The sequence below is a fragment of the Condylura cristata genome, unplaced genomic scaffold (assembly GCF_000260355.1).
Source record: "Condylura cristata isolate star-nosed mole 26May11 unplaced genomic scaffold, ConCri1.0 scaffold00031, whole genome shotgun sequence".
Classification (NCBI taxonomy): Eukaryota; Metazoa; Chordata; class Mammalia; order Eulipotyphla; family Talpidae; genus Condylura; species Condylura cristata.
This window is the reverse complement of record NW_004567132.1, coordinates 1,747,277-1,769,852: the sequence shown is the minus strand read 5'-3', so window position 1 is coordinate 1,769,852 and position 22,576 is coordinate 1,747,277. Positions and strand designations below refer to the sequence as shown.

The 22,576-nt window shown below is 38.9% G+C and overlaps 1 protein-coding gene across 1 annotated transcript in view; it reads right to left on the bottom strand.

Annotated features, from left to right (window-relative positions):
• SPTBN1 (spectrin, beta, non-erythrocytic 1) overlaps window positions 1–22,576 on the bottom strand; it is a 194,427-nt gene extending 171,851 nt beyond the window's left edge. The window contains exon 1 of the mRNA XM_012731484.1: window positions 22,558–22,576. The gene's annotated coding sequence lies outside the window, so the exon portion shown is untranslated. The remainder of the gene's footprint in view (window positions 1–22,557) is intronic.

Below are 22,576 nucleotides of genomic sequence, written 5' to 3'. Positions count from 1 at the left end.
TAAAATCAACACATGCATAAAATCAACACAATTAAGTTCACCACTAAGTGTGCATTTTAAAGGCCCCTCAGGTGAAGCCACTTGCTGCCAAGATGGCGATCACTGCTTTAAAATGTGAAACTTTCCACAGTTAATAGTCAATCTTCATCCAACCAGACACCTGCAAGCACTAAGCCATGCAAAACGATTAGGTCAAATATTCCACCTGTCATGCAAATCAACCCTCTGACACTGACAAATCTCCAGTTTGTTATAGCCTGAAGAGCAAAAACCATGTCCAAAGTAACAAACAGAAGCAGTAAGAACAGACAGCTCAGAAAGGGAGACAGAAAGGTGGGGGACAAAATAACTTTCAGCATCCAAAGCCTAGTGACTAGCAGGACTCTTTATATTATCAGTAATTTACTTTCTGAAAAGCCACCAGTTAAAAATAAAATACAGTGCTCCAAATCTGGTACTTTGAACAAACAGATCTAATTGGATTTTTCTCCCTTGACTAAGCCACCCACACACTATCTGTGCCTGATAGTAAACTCTTACCAATGTGCATTTTTCTGTATAGAGGATAATGTGAAAACTGCCTTTTCATTAGGTACATTAAACTTTTTAAATGGCAATAATTAAAAATCAGTATGGGGGCCCTCCCTGGTGACCCAGCGGGTTGGAGTGCAGCACTGTGAAGCTGGCTGTGGCCACCTGGGAGGTGATCCACATGGCGCTGCAGACCTCATCTGACCCGCGAGCTGCTCCCTTCAGCAGTGTACTTTGTCCATCTACCTGTTCTGTTCCCCACTCTGTCTCTGGTGAATCCTCTCAGCCCCCACACCTCTGGTGTGTACCCCAGTTCTGTATGCATAAATAAATAAAATCCTAGAAAAAAAAAAGCATGGGCTCAAAATCCATTTGCGTTAACTCAATCTTCTAGCTGGTACAATCTCAACCTTCATTTGCCATTAATAATTTCACCAAGTGTATCATTAACCTGGTGAAGCTTTTTCTCTGTGACTCAATTAACAGAGAAATCATACTCCAAGAGTAAAAAATGCAAACTGACACTGATACACAGCCTCTAATCTTCCCATCAGCATTTCCCAAAGGCATGCAGTGCCCTTTGGGTTGAAGGATGACAGAGTTCCAAGGCGGAGGTAAAAAACTCACCAGCATTTTCTAGGCAGCATAACAGCAAATCAGAAACAGGAAGAGACTTATGGGAAGAGCATCTGAAGGTCACTCTTAATGACAAGTTGTTCCCTTTACACTGACAAGTGAAATATAATTGACCCAAAATTAACTCCCCTCCCCAAATGAATACTAAAGCAATTTGATCATGAAACTAAGAATTCTCTAAGTTGGCCAAGGGCTTCAATAAGTCACCTTAACCGATGGACTATCCTCTAAGGAAAAGAGCTGGCTCAACTCCACCCAACCTGATAGCCAGGAAGTCTCTACAGACCAAAAATAATTCCTGCTGCTGTGGCAAACCAGAATGAATTTTTTACTTTTTTTCTTTTAAGATTTATTTAATTATGCATACAAAAACTGGGGTACAAGCCAGAGGTGCAGTGGGGAGGGGTGAGAAGGACTCACCAGAGACAGAATGGGGAACAGAACAGTTGGATCTACTGAAATACACTGCTGAGGAGAGCATCGGACAGGTCAGAAGGTTTGCCACACCATGTGGGTCACTTCCCTGGCTGGGGATGGAACTTGTGCTGCAGTGGCTGTGGATAGCTTCATAGTGCTGTGCTTTAACCCGCTGTGCCACCAGGGAGAGCCATGAATTCTTTCTTATTTTAGTCTTAGCTCTACCCAGAGGCATCTAGCCACTCAGTCACAACTTCTCAATTGTCAATTCCAACAGAGGGCAGAAAAACATGGACTTTTAAAAAATCATCACAATATTTACAATGGGATCTGGACTCTCTCTCTCTCTCTCTCTCTCTCTCTCTCTCTCTCTCTCTTTGTCTCTCTCTCTGTCTCTCTCTCTCTCTCTCTCTCTCTATATATATATATATATATGAATGTGGGTTATACTGAATAAGGTAAAAAGTCTTATTTAACTGGATTGTCAAATAAATACAGATGCTCAAAAGAAACGAAATTTCAGTTAAACTATGTATTTTTAGTATAAATATCCTCCCCAATATTGCATGAGACATACTTATAATAAAAAAGATGGGCTGTCTCTCCATTCTGGTTTCTGTTTCAATTTTCCTAATCTATTAATCCCACAAGTCTGTATGTTAGGAAATCCAATATGAAGGAAGCAAAAGACAATGTCTTGGTGGGTCCACCCACTAAACTAACTCACCATTCCTGCAGCTCAGGGCCAGCTATAAAGAGATGTGCTCTTAACCATGCATACTAACTAGCCACAACCAGCTAAACAAGTGCCCCAATGCCCACCCTTCTCTGGACCACAATGTTAATTACTACATTTCGGACATATGGGTAGCTGCCAAAGTAAATTTTACTGTCAACACATCTATCTGAGCAAAGCATCAAATATAATAAGTAATTATGTTTCAATGGGTACCATAAAAGGAAGAAGTTCATGAAAATACAAATGAACATGAAGATAAAAAAATAGTAATTTTTTAAATAACTATTCTACTGAATAGCTACGTGTCAAACAACATCCTAAACACTTTCCATATTTTATCACTCTTAGTCCTAAACCTCTAAAAAGTGAGTGCTGTCATCATGCCCAATGTACCACATGGAGAATGTGAAACACAAAGAAAGATAAAGTAACTTGGTCAAATTAAGGCAACTACATTACCATGTTTGTCTCAGTCCCAGTTTATGCCCGTTGTCCTGGTACGATGATCAGAAGTGCCTCCTTTTACTCTCATAAAGTACCCCGTTTCAATGCTAAGTTATACAGTCCCTTTGAAAGACCCACAATCACTGAAAAGTAGAAACTATTCAGGGGTCCAGAAAAAGAAGCCATCTTCTGAAAGACACTCCTTCCAAAGGCTTACCTTCCATGGAACAGGATTAGGACACTGGGACCTAAATTTTTCACTTGTACCCATCACGCCCTAGATTCCCAATGTAGTTCAAAATCAGTGTGGGGAGGAGGGAGAGGGGGAGTCAAGTTTTCAAACCTGTCCTTTACTCTTTAAATCACTGATAATACAAAGCACCAATCTGTGAGTACAGAGATTCCTCAGTAAGCCTATATCCACATCAGAAGTCTAAAAATTTTTAAACATATTCAACTTATCAAAGTAATATTTATCTAGATCCTTTTCTATTTTGGAATGACCTTCACCTTCCTTCAGCCTGGCTGGGACAGCCACAGCACAGAGTGCTATTTTTATTAAGACAAATGCAATGGTGTACGTGCTGACTTTTAGTTCCATACACAATGGGATTTTTTTCTTCTCCTAATAATTTTTTTTAAAATTTCTCTTCTTTTTGACCTCTTCTGTGAACCAGCTTTTGATTTCATTCATTTTTCTCCATCACTTTTCCAATTCAACTCAGTTTGGGGATATTCCCCCAGCTCTCCAGAAACCAGATTCCAATCTAATTTTGTTGGTATAACAACTCAGTAAACCACTAGCCAGTAGACTTCTTCCTCTCAGGTAAGGTCTAGAGAGTAAGAAACTATTCCAGATTTGTTCCTCATTTATAGTACTCTTCCGCAGCAACTAGGGTTAATGTCTGTACCATATATTCATGATTTCTGTATTATTTTAGAGCTCTTTTTCTCTTAATTGTTATTTATCAGTCCTGTTATTTTTAAGACACTCTTACAATGATTAATAAAATTCTCTTGTTTTAAAAAAAAATTTCTCTTCTTTAACAAAACACTATTTTCTCAATATATGTTTCCAAATAAAATGTGAATGCTCGTTTAACAGCAAACATAAGCATTAACTTGCAGGCTCACCTCATATTTTAAAATGCCTCACAAGTAGTCTGAATAAGCAGAGGTAAAGAATTCTGCCTTTCTAGGCTCAGCACTCTGAAAATAGTGACAAAGGTAAGTGTTCTCATATATCTGCAAAAGATTCAGAATAACCTTCACTGGCTAAACATGGTGATTTCTCTTCACGTTTGTGTGAGGCTGAGTGACTCACCTATTTCTGTGAGCCTTGGTTTCTCTTCATATAACTGGGCAAAGTATGAAGATCCAGTGTCCCACCTCACTTGAAATTCCTAATTCTATGTATTCTCTACAATCTAACCATAAACTATATCCTGTAACATGAAAACACTGCTCTGCCTCAAAACTTCTTCACATCTGGCTTCATAGCTGGTTGGATCACAAGTGTGGTCAGAAAGGGGCCAGCCATCACGTTCTCCTAAAGTGAGGGTATAAACAAACCTCTTTCCAAAACAGACCTCCATCAAGGCTACCACTATTGAAACCAACACAAGCCTCTGAGGTCCTCCAACAAACACACAGATGACCTGGCCTGAGGCAGGCAAAGGTCCTGGGACCAAGCCTGGGAGCAGCTCCACTGGGAACAGTGAGGTTCTCATGTTTGTGACACTCCTTCACACAGTAAACCTGACTCCTGTCAGGCCCACACCATGTGAAAAGGTTTTGTAACAAATACATTTTTTACGTATGTGATACAACCCATGAATGTTTAGTATTCTACTATGAATATTAAATCTAAATCAACAAAATGGAAAAGAATGGGAACCATACTCTAAAGGATTTTTCTGCCTCAAATTCGTTAAAGTAACCTTCAAAAAGCAAGTTTACTCCTGGTCAGATGCTAATTATAATGGCAATAGAAAGGGGTGAGGTAAGGGGGCTACTGAATTACCTGATATTTTAAAGTGTGTTTCTTGTCACAAAAAAAAGCCATCACTCTTCACACCTTCCCACTTACAAAGGAAAAAGACAAAAATAAATAAATAAATAAATAAATGAAAGAAAGAAAAGGAAACTAAATCTAAATTATCAGTCTGGGCTTCACACTATTTCTAATACAAAGTGAAGTATTCACTTAAAAAAAAAAAAAAGCCATAAACTCAAAGGTCTGGGGAGTTAGTCGTTATAAAGTTTTACTCACGTGGAGTTATGAAACAAGAGTTCCTTCTTACTTAAAGTTTTATTACATGACTGTTACAGCCACAGTTAAATGAAAACTTCCATTTTGAGATTTGTTACATATGCAGGCATAAAATCCCTGGCAACAAATACTACGTTTAAATCCAAGTCTTCTGGTAGATAAATAATACCTCTTCACAAAAATTGTCTCTTTGCTTCATATCAAAATTTCAGAAGTGTCAAAATTTCTGGAAAATTTGCCATGGAAATTTGTCAGAGAAATAGAAAAATGTCAGAGAACCAAGAAAAATGTTGAAGCCAATAAAAAATTGTATGTGTTTGAGCCATCTGTTCAAACAAATTTAATCTTTCATAACCACTAGGATATATGGTCATGGTTTGTTTACCTTTCTCTTTTCAATAGTAAATTCAGAACACAAAAACAATTAAAAGGAAAAGCTATAGATTCAACCCAAGTATGTGGCCAATACAGACTAAATAAAAAAAAAATGCCTGCAATTTGATTTGTAACAGCAGAAACCAAACTCTTTAATCAACTTCTCTAACAATATAAAGTTTCTTCCCAATGCATACAAGAGTTAAAATACAATTCTAACATAATTTTGCAGAAATCATATATACTAGAAAACCTTCAGCCTGAGGCTATGAAAAAAATTCCAAGATCATGTAGTTAGGAAAATAGCATATATTATTCTCTCCTCCACTCCCCATCCCCAAATATGCCTAATTGCTCATAAAGAGTCTAAGAAGTCCTTTACTAGAGAAACCTATTACATTTTACTTAGGTCAGATTCTCCTTTTAAATAAAAAATGTTGAATGGAAGACTAAAGCTTCAAAGAACTTGAAGGGAAATGGTGAGTTAGAATATCACTGACACAGTTATCTAAGGCTAGTTAGAGATTTCTAAAGATCTCACAATTCAGTCTCTTCTGAACAAATGGGTAGTACAAATAAATGGGTAGGCATATAACTTACCACCAGAGTTCCCAGGTAAAGAAACCTTAAGTCAGAGCCCTATGCTATCTAGAGGAGGACATGAAACAGGAGTGAGAAGTATTCTCTGTAGGTGTGAGACAGAGAGACTTTGAAAACATTTGTCACAGCAGTTTGTGGCCTTTAGTTAATAGATAATTGTTGGCTACCTCTTCCATTAACATGAGAAAAACAAAACTCTGTTAGTAATATGCTAAAATCATATCACTAATAAATGGCAACCGTATACATGTGTCTATAGTCTTCACTATATCATTTATCTGAATTAGTTAAAAAAAACCTAAATATTGAATTTTGAATTTTTTTAAGTTTGATGTTTTATTACATGGTAATAAAAGGAGGCAAACTTTAACCAGATGGAAAAAAAATAAATAGGATATTCATATAATGATTGTACTCATTATTTACAAGGAGTAGATAACATGCATTTTTCAAAATAAAGTTCATTCTTTAAGTTATGGAAGTCGCACAGTTTCTTATTGTAGGACACTGGCAAGCGCTGAAAAGCACTAAGGCAAATTTTAAAAATCATAGCTAATCCTATCACTTTCTCCTGAAAGTTAACATCTGGAGGATTTCTTTTTCTTTTCCTTTATGTGTTTCTACCAGTTGGTATCTTACCACTTATCTAATTTTGTGTTCTGCTTCCTCTCCTTGTATTAGAACCTTTTCTATGTTACTAGGTTTTCAAAAACAGGTTTTGTTTAAAGATTTATTTTATTTATTTATGTATATAAGAGCTGGGATATAGGCCAGAAGGGGGTGTTTGTTGGGAGGGGGGGGGGTGAGAGGATTCACCAAAGTGGGAACAGAGCAGTTTAATCTAAAACACATTGAAATATACTGCTGAGGGGAGCAGCAGGCAAGACAAGAGAAGTCTGCAGTGCTTTGTGGGTTAACTCCCAGCAGGGAATTGAACTCATTCTACAGTGGCTGCCAATAGCTTGATAGTGCTTAGATTTAACCCCTCACACCACAAAAATAGTACTTTTATTAATATTATCATATTGGTTACATATTTTCTAAGCATGAGATTAAGCACTTACATCTACTTATACTTTACATATTTAATCCTCACAATATATCTCTCTAAGGTCTGATTTATGATTATGCCCATCTTACAGATAAGGAAAATAAGAGAAGTGTTAATTGCTTAGGGTCACAAAGTGAGCACATGATGCAGTCAGGATTCAGATCTAGGCAGCCCCACTTAATACTACAGCTTAATACCCCACTACTTATACTGTCCTCCCTGAGATTCCTCCCTTTAAGTTTCAATGCTTTTTAACTAATTCAATTATATTTGGGCTATGATAATTTCTTTCTATTATACTAATATTAGAATAGATATCTTCACAGGCATGAAGTACTATTTTATCTAGGCAGATTTTGACAGTAAAACTCTTATCATTTCAACAAGTTCAATTTATTTTCATTGAGCTGGCAACAGCTGCTGAAACATCTAAAACAGCTAGCATTTCATAAACCAACTCATTACTCCACCTACTACTGGTATGACTTCCATGTGGTCCTCACCTGTCCACTCTGCTGCCATTTGCAGCAGATTTCTGTAATGCTTCCATCTGTCATCATACTGCACAAAGAACCAATTAAAACCCTAAGTCTGTCTGTGCATCCCCCAATACATACAAGCAAATTCTATAAATTTTTATGTCTGGAATATCTTAAATGCTAAGCTTAATTATTCCAAACTCTTATGAGTTTGTGCCAATATAAGAATACAGGCAGGCAGAAATAATATCCAATATGCATATGTACAATTAAAATAAATGATTTTCTAATTCATACAATAATCCAAAAGAGATAATCAAATAATTAACCTTTTGCTTACTATCTTTGGCATGAGATTGAACTCTTTTGCCAAAATAAAAGAATGCATACTCCGGCCCTCCCTGGTGGCACAGCGGGTTAAAGCACAGCACTGAGAAGCTTAAGCCACTTCGCATGAGTTCGATACCCTCTCCTGACTCCACCCGTTGCTCTCCTCAGCAGTGTACTTCATTGATCTGCCTGTTCTGCTCCCCGCTCTATCTCTGGTGAATCCTCTCACCCTCCGCATCTCTGGCCTGTACCCCAATTCTACATGAATAAATAAATCTTTAGGAAAAAAAAAAAGAATGCATACTCCAAAAATCATCAGTGCTTGAGATGAAAATTATTCAAGACAGTTTTTACCAGGATCACATCAAATAATGGTGTACTAGGTAAAAAGGCAACAATGGCTCTGGCTCATAATTTATATCTTCTGAATTCAATTGGCTAACTCAAGAATCTGTTTTAAAATCAGAGGGAATATGTGAAAGAAAGGAAAAGCAAAAACATACTAAAAAATGCAGAAGTCAATAAAGATTTTTTCTACGTCAACAATACCATACAGAATTTATCTTTCATTTAAGAAAGACCAACATATTTAAAGCAGCTTAGTACTGCCACACATTTCCACAAAATACTCTCTCATGCTATGAAAATATGTAATATATTTTACTTATTCTTAAAAAAAATGCTATAAAAATCCTCAACTCTACTGACCAAAGGTTTAATAATTATAAACCATAATCTCTGTAAAAGGCATTTACATAGACCCAGAAATAATTTTTTTTTCTATGCAAAGAGGAAATACGTGTAAGATATCAAAAACAGCTATGTAAAATTAAGGACTTAGAAAAATGTGAAGATAGTGATATAAAAGAAAGCCATGTGTGAGGTGCTCTAAAAAGTTGTAGAATTATTGCTATTAGTCTAATTATTGCAAATTTCTAATAGATTTTAAGTTACAGGGTAACTAAGATATCTATTATCTTTTCTTAAAGAAATTCTTAATGGGAAGTTGGTTTGTATTTAAGCACCTCCAAATAAAATCATTCATTATTTTCATATTCTATTTAATATCTGAAATCCTCCCTCTACTTATTTCCATAAACACATAATTTTTAGACCTTCACCTTCACAGCACCCAAATTAATAGGCTGTCTAGATTACTCCCACAGGCAGCCCCCATTCCAAGAGCCACCCCCATCTCTGCAGGGGCTAATCTTGTCCCCATCATTCTAACCTGCACAGGATTCCCCCCTCCCTACCGCCCCACCCCCAATGGCCACCACCACTCTTTGTTTTTAGCATACAGACAAAACCCCAAGACTTTCTATGTTTTAAAAAACTGAAATCACAGGGAGTTAAGCACAGACAAACATCAAGTATCACAGATGAAACACCAATGAACCAAATACAAGTATGAAGCAAAGCAATGTATGCCTTTTATGCTGCTTCTACAAGGTTTTAGTGTTTAAACACCAGTGAGTCACATCCAAATAGCTATCACACTATATAGAGATTTTTTAAAAACTCTTCAGGACCCTAATTTTTATTCAAACCACAAAGACTGCATATTTTGCAGTTAATGGGGTGGGTGGGAAAATAAAACCTCAATGTGAAGTTTGGGATAGTATATTACAAATTAATCCAGGAAAAACCATGCAAAATACTACAAAGAAGCATCTTCCCACATACAGTCACAAGATTTTTAAATGCTTTAGAGCAATAAAATAAAAATAAATCTTGCTAAAGAGGAGATTATCTCTATTTCTAGGTAATACATGAGTGATTCTGCTCAAGTGAAATGACAAGTTTCAAGATACTTGGTTAAACTGCAGCTATTTTAAGGCAGGACAAGGCTGCATTAGTGCATATCACACAGCTTGCCCCCAATCTCTTGGCAGTTCTCCAATACATTCCAACTTTTTATGCACAGCCTTACTGGAATCACATCCCACTGATCTCTAAAGACATTCTAACTAAGATGTTGCCACATTATACAACCAACTTGCCATTTATTCCCATCAGGTCACTCTGCCTCACAAAAATAAAACTCAGACCATCAGCATGGATGCAGCTTAGAACGTCTGACCCAACTCAAACTGCCTCTTAAACAAATATCAGAATACTGCTTGAAATCAGAGAAAAACTGCTGTGCCTCACTGCCCACAGAAAGGTCAAGGACTCACTAAATAAAAAAGGAGAACTGACACCAGGGGGAGAAGAAAGACCAAATTTAAGAACTACAGATGCTAATGGCAGGCACATTCCCCACCACCTGTATTTTGAAGCAGAATACTGATCAGGGTGTAATGTCAGTATTTAATGAGCCCCATTACCTCCATGAAAAGAACAATTTAACATAGCAATGCATGCATCCTTTAAATCACTGTACTCTCTAGTTGTTAGTATTTGGCAAAAAAAAAAAATCCTTTTCAAAAATAAACCGAATGGTTAACCACATGCTGCTACATTCCACTCTTGCTAAAAAACATATTTAATTAGCACATTTGAGCCTCATGCGCTGCACAGCTGCACAACATTCCAGAGATAGGCCAGCTCTACATGAAATATCTGAAGTTGAGAAGACTGAGAAACGGTTCCCAAGTATGACCCAGTATTTTCTACTTCACAAACAAATGGAAATACACATTATTAAAAATTAAATATTCATGTAAAGATATATTAAAAATTCTTCACCACTGGAAAAAAATTACACATATATGTGTAAAATTACATATGTGTGTGTGTTGGGATGTGTGTGCATATATATATATACACAGACTCACGCGCACACACACATATATATTTCATCTGAGCCACAACAGTCTTCCTCAGGAACAAGACAATAAATTAGTGCACTTTCCACTTAAACTCTCCCCCTTATGAATCTAATGAGTTTTAGAACTAGAAAGCTGATGTTCTTAAGACATCTTAAGAGGAACACAAACTTCAAAAGCAAAATAAGCCTTTCCAAGTGAGAAATTCCGACTGTCAGGGAAACTCAGAAATTCCTTTAGCAGTGAGTGTTCACTTTAAAACAAGTCAAGAAATCAACAAAAACCTACCTTTAAAAGGAAGACTCACACAAGAAGTGTGCGCCCAGTTATTCCAGCTCAAAATGCACACAATGCCTCTCACTCAGGCAGGCCGCAGCGCTCCCTCCACTCTGCCCCAAGAAGATGGACATTTAAGGACAGCTGGCAGCACAGCGCTGTCAACGTCGCCTGACAAGGCCCAGACCCTCGCAGGGAAGTCACCTGACTGACCACCACTTGTCTCCAAAAATAGTGACAGGTGTGCTCAACTGGAGGGGTCCGGACAGGCGCATTTCAGCCCCTGCCCTCCACGAGCCCAGGGTGCCAGCATGCGTGGGCTGTGGGCAGCATCTGTTGTGAACTGGAGGGCTCCTCCACCCCTAACGTGGGCTTCACACAGCCCAGGCACAATGATATCAAGCACTTCCCTCAGTGGGGTTCCATCACCCCCAAAAGATGATGCTGTCAGGATGGGTGTTTCTGAAGAATCCTTATTCAGGGAAGAAACTGAGGCAGTGCCACTGGGCTTCAGCCCTCACCCAACTCCACCCCTCCCCCAGCCCAACTAAGAGTATCCCTTTGAATTGTCCAAGGAGTTACCACTGGTCTTTCATCTTTAAACATGAGAACAATGTTAGCTCCTTCTCCTCAGTCACAAAGTACCTAGCAGAAACTGCTTCAAAAGACTTTCACCCTTCTTCCCCCTCTTCTCATACCCTCAGCACATGAAGAAGTCATTTAGCACCTTCTTCAGAAAGAGGTCAAACACAACAATTAAGACAACAAAAACATGTCAGCAGGTCACCTTCAACTCTTAAGTCCCAAGTCTTAAAGAACTGACTTACATAATCAAATACATATACTGGCACTTCTTCTGAAACAGATCTGAGATCCAAAGAAGGAATTTTAAAGTATTTAAGTAATACTAAGACCCTAAAAAGATGAGTTTGGTTGTACACTTAAAACAGTTACGACCCAACTCAGTCTAGCAAAATGTATAACTTTAAAGTCAAGATATAATAACCACACAACCATTCCATTTATAATACCCTGTAGGGGTAGCTGTTTCAAAAACTCTGAAATCTGAAGACAAAAGTAAAATCAGATGTTGTCCGAAACACATGGAGATGCCTCTCCAGGGAATGAAGGCACCTCTCTGATGGGAATTCCTTCCAAAACAAAATAGAAAGCACACTATCTAATGAGAACTCAATTTCTGGTATTTTTCCACTGTCAAAAGGTTTTAAGACAAATCTACAATAAGTAAAATCTAGAGTCTTGTCACCATTTTTTTTTTTTCAAAGTAACATGCCCACCACTAATATAGCTCAAGGTACCCGACAGCATATTTATACCATAGCTTTAAATATGATTGATAATAATTTTGGTTTGTCATCTTATATGTATAAACCAGGAGAGTGAGAAACATCAAGTGATTATTTAAACTGTCAAAAATGTACACATTTAGTCTAAGATCTGGCAATTAACAATTATTTGTGAGATAAGAAATATGTACAGAAGGAAAAAGGTTTAAAGGATTGATACCAAAATGTAAACTGCAGATTCCTGAGTACCTAGAGATTTTAATTTTCTTGTTGGTGTTCATTTTTACTCTCCTTATAAGCTACAGAGATTTTTTTATTTTGGTAATAAAGATGTTTCTAATTTAAAAAGTTGTTGGGATGATCTTATATTAATTTATACTTTTATATTTATAAGGGTATATAGAGAATATTCCCTTCCATAAATAACTCAGTGTGGAAAAAAATATGCATGTTGTAAATATCAGGACACACACAAACATTTAGGAATTCTAACAAGTTAAAAATTACTGTTTTAACTTTTATAGGACCATTGTTTTCATTATAAAAGTACTCCTGCTACTGGTTAAAAAACACAATGGAAACTGGTTAAACATCACAGAACAAAATAAATAAGCATTGTTTTAGAAGAGAACCTAGATTTTCCTTATCATTTAAATAAAGGGTTAGAAAAAAAGGATAAGTCTTAAACCATGATAATAAGCACATGTTTTATCCCATCCCAAAAACTCATACATTTGATGAAGAACATTCTAGAGTAATGCACAGTCACTGAACATTTAGATTTGGTGTTGAGTCAAACATACTAGGACAAAAATTATCCTTGAAACAGAAACTCAAAAGGGTAAGGAAATGAGAATCTTCATCCAGAGCCAAAGGCAGTAGCCATTAGCAGTCCATCTCCTGGAGGATGGTTTTGTCAGGCTCCCTTGTGGCCCAGTGTTCTACATCTTTTCCCACACTCTGGAAGTAATGAAATGATAAGCATGTAACAAAATGCACATTTAATTGAGAAATGGAAAAGCCTTCAAATTTTTAATGTTTTTTCTTCACTTGTTCAGTATTCATTACCTCTTTGTGAGTTCTAGTAGTAAGAAAATCTGAACAGAGAGTACACTTAACTGACGGACCATTATACCATTTTAACCCAGCTAGGATGAGATCTGTTATGGTTAAGTATTAGGATGGTTTTGATAAAGAACAAGAGTTTAGTTAATTATTTCCAAAATTTTGGAAATTATGAAGCGATGCAATTAGAACTCTTCCACAATCCCATGGCCCAGAGATAACTATTTTCAACACATAACATAAACAGAGGTACACAATTTAAACACTGAACATATATATACCTAAGAATGGCATATTTGATTATATTTATGTGTTTTTAAATTGCATTCTAGTTTGAGGGTAAAAAGCTATAGCTATGTTCTAGTACAGATTTTTCTAACTGATGGTTTCCAGTCTCTATGTTAAAGATTAGCAAAGAGCTGGGAACTCAAGATTCTAGAACACAGAAGGCATGGTTCTAAAAATCATTCAGGTGTTTCAGTTTAGAGTTAACTAGGAGTGCACTTGTGACATCTATAAAACAACGGTCAATTTTAAAGCAATCTTGAAATGGCAACATGTTATTTTCATATCTCAAAGCAATATTCTTCAATCAAACCATTAAAGTTAATGACAAAAAAATTACAAACTCATGGAATGAATTCTTTTTATAAGCTACAAAGATGTACCAAGAGAGTTGGGGTCTTGGACCACAAAACAGAAAGTACTATTTCCTCCCAAACATTTCCTCAATGGCTAAGGACAATGTGACTCATTACTGAGATTTCACCTTCAAAATATTGCCTCTTAAAATAGCCCTTTGAGTCCCTTTCATGGTGATTACTCAACTACACACACAAATCTCTTGCACTGATGTGACAGAGAGAATAAGAGGTAGGTGTATGTAATGTATAACATTATATAAGAATTTCCTTTCATACAAAAAAGTTATTAAAATTAAAATATCCTCCCACTCTTGGCTTATAATATTCCTAAATGCTGAGAAACCATTTATTGGAAGTAACCTAAATCTATAGTCATTTTAACTTTTCACTTGGCATTTTATCTACATTTCTGATCAATTCTAATAGAATATGATAGACTAATGGTTATAAAATTAGAGCAACTGAGAACAAGTATGCCACAGAAGACCACTCCTCTCTCTGCCCAAGTGTGGAGGAAGAAAATAATCAATACTACTGATCTTTCCCACTTTATTTAGCTGACCTAGGTTAACATAAAAGAGTTAATTCAGGATTCCACAACATTTGAATGCTCTATTTCTTTCTCACAGTCCCACCGCTGTTAGAAAAGTGTTACACAGACAGGCAGATAGGACAATCATTTGGAATTTTAAACTATTCCCTTATAATGATTAACTGGCCAGATTTTCTCTTAAAGAAATTAATGTGGGCCCTCCCTGGTGGCGCAGCGGGTTAAAGCACAGCACTGAGAATCTAAAGCCGCTTCCGCATGAGTTCGATCCCCGCCTGCCCCGGAGGTGACCACATGGTGAGGCAGACCTCTCCTGACCTGCCCGCTGCTCCCCTCAGCAGTGTACTTCCTGAATCTGCCTGTTCTGTTTCCCACTCTGTCTCTGGTGAATCCTCTCACCCTCCGCATCTCTGGCCTGTACCCCAGTTCTGTAAGCATAAATAAATTAATCTTAAAAAAAAAAAAGAAATTAATGTTACCGCTTTTTTGATAATAAAAATAACAGTCTTCATGGTAGTCTATATTATCTACTGTACTGTTCTCTATCTGTGAAGTATTACATAACTCAAAATGGGAAACATTACTTCATAGGAATTTCCTTTCATGAAAAAGGAAATCACCCATCCACCAATCATCCAAAGCAAACCATTAACATTATAATGTACTTCTAGTCTTTCTTTAATACAGAAAAACTAAAGTTAGAGTATATTACACAGCTTTACAAAGATTTCCACTGTACATTATGCTTTTAGCACTTTCCCAACATTATTTCAATATTCAGACCATTATTCTAAAGACTATATGGAATTTTATCTTATGCCAGTGCCAAAATTTATTTGGTTATGCTTTTTTCAGTATTTATATTGCTAAGAAGATCCTTATTTTAAAACCTGTCATTAATTCTTCCTTCAGATTGCAGAGCTGCAAGTGGGAGTTTAGTCCAAAAGGTACAGACATTCAAGGTTTCTGTTTTATGTAAACCCCAACTCCAAATATTCTCCCAGCTGGTGATGCAGAGCTCCCCGCTCACAGCACCCAGAGAGTACTACCTACCAAATTAAATAGAAAAATAAGCTAATTATTTTGTGTTTCACATACTGATGAGGTTGAACAATTTAATGCAGTTATTGGCTTCCTTGATTTCTTTTGTAAATTATCTGTTCCTATCCTTTCTCCATATGCAGGGGAAAGAGTAAATAAATATTAATCTGTTTTGCCTTTCCTGTTATGACATGATACAGAGGGACAAGTTTAATTTACACGGAACTTTAACATTATTTATATGAATGACTGGTACTATTTACTGGAGTGTGTCTTTTCTGAATAAATTAAATTACTTATTTCAAATAAGCATAAAATTGAGACAAAGTCAAAATCCCACAATTGATGGTAATAAAATGTATTGTGATGGTCAGTGGATTATCACTTAGTTATTACCACAATTTCATGGATGAAGCCAGTGAAGCAAAAAAGAGAAACTTGACCACGGTCATGTGGTCAGCATAGGGACACCCAGGCCATGCATCTCTGGGGCCCTTGCATCCAATGCCTCCTAGTGACCACACATGAGCCCTGTCTTCTTCCTTCAACTTTTGAACATGAGCTCTCTCAAGACTGCTGGAATCTCACAATCAACATATTTGGAGCCACTGATTCTTTTCCCAACCAAGTATCACTCTTGCTCTTAACTTGTCCATTTCTCTCATCATCATTTATGTTCTTTGTCATCATCTGACTTTGAAACCTTTTTCTCCTCAGTTCCTTGTCTACTTCCCATCCATCTATCCTACAAAGAGTCAGCACAGGATTCACAACCCTCCTCTCAGCTCTACCCCCCTTCTCTTGCCGTGGCCACCATCATAACTTGCTCCTTTAACCTCTGGACCCACACAATCACCTGTTTTGTCCCCTTGCTGCCACATTCTCACAGTTCCACTCTATTTTGCACATTCACAAAGTACTATCGCCAACCTTATCATAAAACTTTAGAGACCGCAGGACCTAAATGTCAGGTAATCAGCTGATAGTTACTGTCTATCTAGAACACTATAATGGGAATATTAGTGAGGCTCTATCTTAGGTTAGTTCCATGGAAAAAAAGAGAGCCTTAACAACTTCTCTGGGAGGGAGGGCACAGTGGTGCCCATGTGCCATGTCTTATCCCCACTATGACTTCATCTAAGTTTCTGGTTTTTATAAATTTAGACCTGAGATCAGAGCATTAATGGCTTGCCAAAGTCATGCACTCAGTCAGTAGAAAGGTCTTTTATCTTCTGTGGACATAGAGTACATTCTGTAGAGTATTTAGAGGCCTTGGTTTAAGGAATTAATTCTTATTCAACTTTAAGCCAGTCGATATTACTATCAACCTAACCCAATTCACACCTTTGCAAGGGAAAGTCCAATAATTATTTACTGAATCGAAACAATATTACAAAGAAATATGAGGACAGCAGAATAAATAATTCTTGATAAAAAACAAAACAAAATAAAAAAGTGTAATTGCACTACTTCAAGAACCTGAACAAAGGGTTTACAGCAGTCTTAGTGGTCTTGTATAGTCCATCTGAGTTAACAGATTCCATTGGTTAACATCCTTTAAAATAAAAAGCAGTTTAACAACTTTTTTGACACACACACGGTTAAGGTAGTTTTTGCAAAACTTTCCAAAAAGGATCAGTGATTCCTATGGCTTAGACATTCCAAAGAGAAACCAAGGGGGCTATTCCCTGCTAACCACCTCTCATGTGCTCCCCACACTGCACACTGGGTCTCACCAGCGTCTGAGGAAGTAGTATTATCTCAGTTTCTTTGATGAGGAAACTGAGTGATTGCAAGAGTAAAGAACTAACCCAAGATTAGAACCTACCTGTGGTCACAGACTAGTATACAATAGTACTAAGATTTGGGCCCAAGTCTGTTTTACTCCAAAACCCAAGCTCTGTCTAACTTAATGAAAAATTTTCTGCAATAACAAGGGCAGAAACTTTTATAACTACTGAAATCAGGAATGCTTTTATCAAGAAACCACAAAGAGTTTTTTAGAACACATACCCACACTCAGGGAGGTAATTTTTGCAACATATAAAATCCACAAGGAATTAGTAGTCAATCTACAAATAAAATCCCTACAAATTTGATTTTTTAAAAAATGTGAAAGAAAAACAATAGACTGAACAGAGACTTCACAGAAGTAGCCCAAAAGGCTAATAATATAGACGCTTAACATCAATTATTAGGTAAACTGCAAATAAAAAGTACAATGAGGCAACATTTCACAAACAACAAATGTGTATTTTAAAATCTGGCAAATGAAGTACAAGAAGCACAATTATAACATCCACATACTAGTGGAAATACAACCAGTATAGTTATTTGGGAAGAAGTTTAACAACATATGCTGATGACACAGATATCCTATGACCCAGCAAATTTCACTCCCTAGAGAACTTATGTGTGTATATTTCCACATAGTACTAAAAGACACATAAAAGAAACATTCATAGTAACCATTAAAAAACTGGAATCATCCAAACCTCCACCTACAGTAGAAGGAAGGAATGATTTACATTGGAATATTCTATAGCAGAGAAAACGAATTTGCTACAGCAACACAGAACAAATCTCAAGAATATAATGGTAAATGTCAAAGCTCCAGTCACAGAAAAATATATACAGTTTAATATCAGTCATATGTCATTTAGAAACATACAAGTGAAAAATATTTTTAAGGGTAAACCATAGAGAACAGAAAGGGAATGGCAGGCGCAAAATTCCGAAGAGTGGTTGCTTCAGGCTGGATTATGGAGGAGCATGTGGGGGCTCTGACCCTGATACGAGGCTCTTAAACTGAGGTGGTTGCCTGAATGTCCACTGGTTTGTGATTCTGAAAGTACTTTTTATAAAGTACATTATTTTGAATGGACCAGAAGGGCAGGACATTGGTAAAATAACAGAATAAGATGTCAACAAAAGTAGAAGGAGCCAGGGCTCAGGGATATAGTTTCCTTAACTCCAACTCTGCTACATCAAAGCCAACATTTCCTTCTAGGGGTTGTTTTTCATTTTAGAGGTGCTTTAGAAAAGTACCTTAAGAGCTAATTTATCTAAATAAAACAATGAACTGAACCATTCCATCTAAAGGACTATACAATATATTTCTGTATTACATAATAGAATGAGGAAGTGCATCATTCTTCAATGCCACTTAGTGATCCAAAGGGGAAAAGACAAAAGTAAAACATAAGAAGGAATTCCTTTTGATATGGAGGTCCCTTACCTGAAGGAGAAGCAGTTTCTCAACTTAATACACACACTTAGGAGTCTAGGTAAAATGTAAATTCTGATTGAATAGGTTTGGGCTAGGGACTCTAAGAATGTACATTCATTAAAAAAAACTCCTCCCTGGTGATCTAAACAACCTCATGAAAATATCTTCTCCAGAGATGTTTAAAAATAGAAGTATGGGTCTAAGTAATTTAAGTAATTTAGCTTTACTTAACAAGGTAAAAGACACTGGTGTTATTCCTACAATACAGAAACTTGGGATACAGGGTAACTTACTGGAAAAATCAAGAGTACTAACCTATGCCTTTTGCAAAGAAAAGGTGCTCTGGGAAAAAGAAAATACTGAAAACTTACAAGACAAATTCCTAAGATGTTTTACTCACCTCCACAGACCTACCAAAGTAGTTTTTTCCAGCAGAGGTATTAGCCCTTTCCTTTTAAAGAATCGTTTACATTCCCAATAATCTCAAAGGAAAAAACCAGGACTGCCATGAGGAAATCCATAGAACATTAATTAAAGCACAATTACAATGCAGATTTGGTCAGGGCCCAAAGTAATTAAAGGAGTATGACATCATTACATGTAATATATATATGTGTGTGTATACATATATATATTACATGTAATGATGTCATACTCCTTTAATATATATACATATACATATATATTTATTTTACATTACATGTAAAAATGTATATATACATACATATATAGTGTTCTACAATGCTCTCTAAGAATATGCTCTTAAAATGAAAACCTTACTATTTCAACAAAAACCACATCAAATAATTTCTACTCATCATGTCTGTTTGTTTAGTAGTAGTAAAATCCTTCCATCTCAAAACCGTACTTTCACATGTAAAGTTATACTTTTACACAGCAAAACAAAACAACCACTTAAATAAACTCTTCCAAGGAAACCCTACAATGCCAAGTCTCTGAAATGGATATGTCACAAGTAGAAAGCAAGGTCTTCTTCTCACTTGCTCCTACTACATTACTGACAGTTGTTACTAGTCTTGCCAAGAGATCCTCTTTGCACACAGGAAGCCTGAACTGCAGAAGACGAACAAAAAAATAACAGCAGTTTCTTCACCATCCAAAAAATTTAATTTTCAGATGAAGGTTTTATTAATTCCAGAGATGAGAGTCACAAAACCTTCACCTAATAGAAATTTGCACATGGTGTGTAAATCAGAACAGCTAAACCTTCTGTGACATCAACACAGGGTGTTTTCTTACAACATAGTAAATCCCAAAATGTCTGGATAATCCATGGGGACAATACTCCCAAATATCTTTGTGCAACATGATTTAATACACAGCACAAAGGTGAAGCCCACAAATGCAAAACGTCTTGTATTTTAATGGCACTCTACTGAAGAAACACGAAGTAATGCATATAAACCACACAATTACATTCATTTCTACTCTGCAGGCACAAAAAATCAAATGGCACGAACTTGGATTACTCGAATTCTCAAAAAATAAAAACAGGTAAGTCTTTGCTTTGAAAAACTGACCTTCCCTTTCAGTTAGCATACTGAAATTCCCTTTTTCATTTGTGCTTTCTAGAAGAGCCTGTCGTAATATTTGAAACGTATCCCATTTGCAATTCCACACTGAATAAATGAATTATAGAAGTGGCATTTAGAAGAGAAATTGCCTGTGTACCAGCCCAGACTAAACAGATGAGACTATCGGGAGCCACCTCCTTCTGACCAGATACCAGCCATAGAGAAGCCTTGGTGCTGTCCCCTTGTCAAGTCCCTCCCACATCCACAAGAAAATCACCTATACAAAAATTATAACACATATAAAGAAGCACAGATACTGCCCACTACCATCAGCCCTGACTGGAGGTTAAGTAGGCTATCAGTAACCAACTTACCATCAATCGTGACCCCTGTTTACCTAACTGATGGAGAGCAAAGTCTTCTCCAAATATGCCATTGTACTTAATTTACAAATAAATAAATAAGGACGAAAACAAAGCGAATACAGTCTAAAGGAATCACTCATTATCCACCACAAAATGCCTAAGTTCCCATTGAAACAACCTACTGAATGCTAATTTTCCTAAGCATCTCGAGGTCGTAAGAACTAAAATATACCGATGGTTTCATTTCAACTAATGGTTTCCCAGAGAAAAAATTCTATTTTCTGTACTGACCATAAAGCAAGCTCCGTTTATAAACATCAACTTTTCACATGTAAAGAGAATGGTGGGTAGAAGGGTTGTGGTTACAGATCACAGATGATCTACAGGAAGACGCCCAGACTCCCCTCACTGACTGCACCACTGCAGCCGCGCACCCCTGGGCCTCGTCCTGCAAGCGCCCCTCCCCACTGCTCAGACTCAGAGCTCAGATTTCGCCTCTGCAGCCGCAAAACAGCCTCCTCAGTCCGCATTAGCACTACAGGGGTCCCTCATCCGAACTCAGCCCCAGAGGCAGGGAGTGGGAGTGTGTGTGTGTGTGGTGGGGGTTGGGGGGAGGAATCACCCAGACAGGGAAGATCTCGCCTCCAGCTGACTGACGCCACACGCAGAAGCAGCAGCACACGTCGCAGCGGCCCCTGCCTCCGCTGAAGGCAGCCGGGCCTGGGTGGGGCCGAGCGGCCGTGCCAAGCCCCGCGGGCGAGCACCGGGCGGCGGCGAGCTGCTGCATTGTGCTGCATCACGGCGAGTGCCCCACGAGCCATCCATCTTGCCAAAAACGCGCATCCACGCCCAGTAAGCCCCAGTGAGTCCGCTCTTCACCCTGCAGGCGCACCCCACATTCGCCCTCTCCTCACTTATTATCCGGCCTGGTTTTCGACTGGGAAAATAACGGGTGCGATTTCTGTGCATGGCCCCACAACACTGCCGCCACCCCCCCACCCCCGCATGGATGAGGCACTTGGCGTCTTTCCTATCACAAAACAAAAAACAAAGGGCAGGCTCCCCCCGCAAAAATAAATAAATAAATAAATAAGAAAAAGGAGGGGGGTGCAGGCTTGGTGCTAGGGGCGAATCAAGTAGGGTTTCAAGTCCAGCACCCCAAAGGCAGGCCCGGAGGGTCCCCACACGGGTACAGACCTGTTGAGGATACGGTGGCAGGAGCCTACGGGCGGACGCAGCGGGGACTCCGCGCCCCGAGGGCCCACGCCCAGCCCATTGAGAGGGCACCGCCCGGGGCGCGGGGCGGGGGGGGGGGCGCCACGGTGGGGCGAGCGCACAGAAGGGCAGGCGGGGGAGCAGGGGCGCCCAGCCGCCGCCTACTGCTTACTGCAGAGCTGCGCGCCCGGACCACGCCTGGCCGCATCCCCCGAACCGTTACGCGCGGAGCCCGGCCTGTCACTGCCGCCCCCGCTCCCCACCAGCGGAGGCTCGAGGGAGGCACCCGAAAAGACAACCTCCTCCCGCTCCGCTGTCCACTCCGCAACCGCCCCAGCGCCGGGGCCGCAGCGCCCGGCGGAAGGGAGGAGGCGGCGCGGAGCGAGAACTGGCGCCGTGCGCCCCGAGATGGAGCCAGACGGCCGCGGTGCGCACGGTGGGGCTGCGGCGCCCACTGCGGAGCCCGGGGCCGTCAGTCCCGCGCGGCCCGCGAGCCACCGGCACCCGAACCCCAGTCCCAGCGCCGCCTCGTCCGGGCCCTAGGCCTCCCCACCCCCACGCCGCTCCCGGACGCCGGGCAGACCGTCCTCCAGCGGGGCCCGCGGCCCTCCCGTCGCCACCCGGGAGCCCGCCGGGGAGGCGGCCCCGGTGAGTCGGCATCTGCCAGCTGCAGTCCGCGACCTACCTCCGCGGCGGGGCTGGGG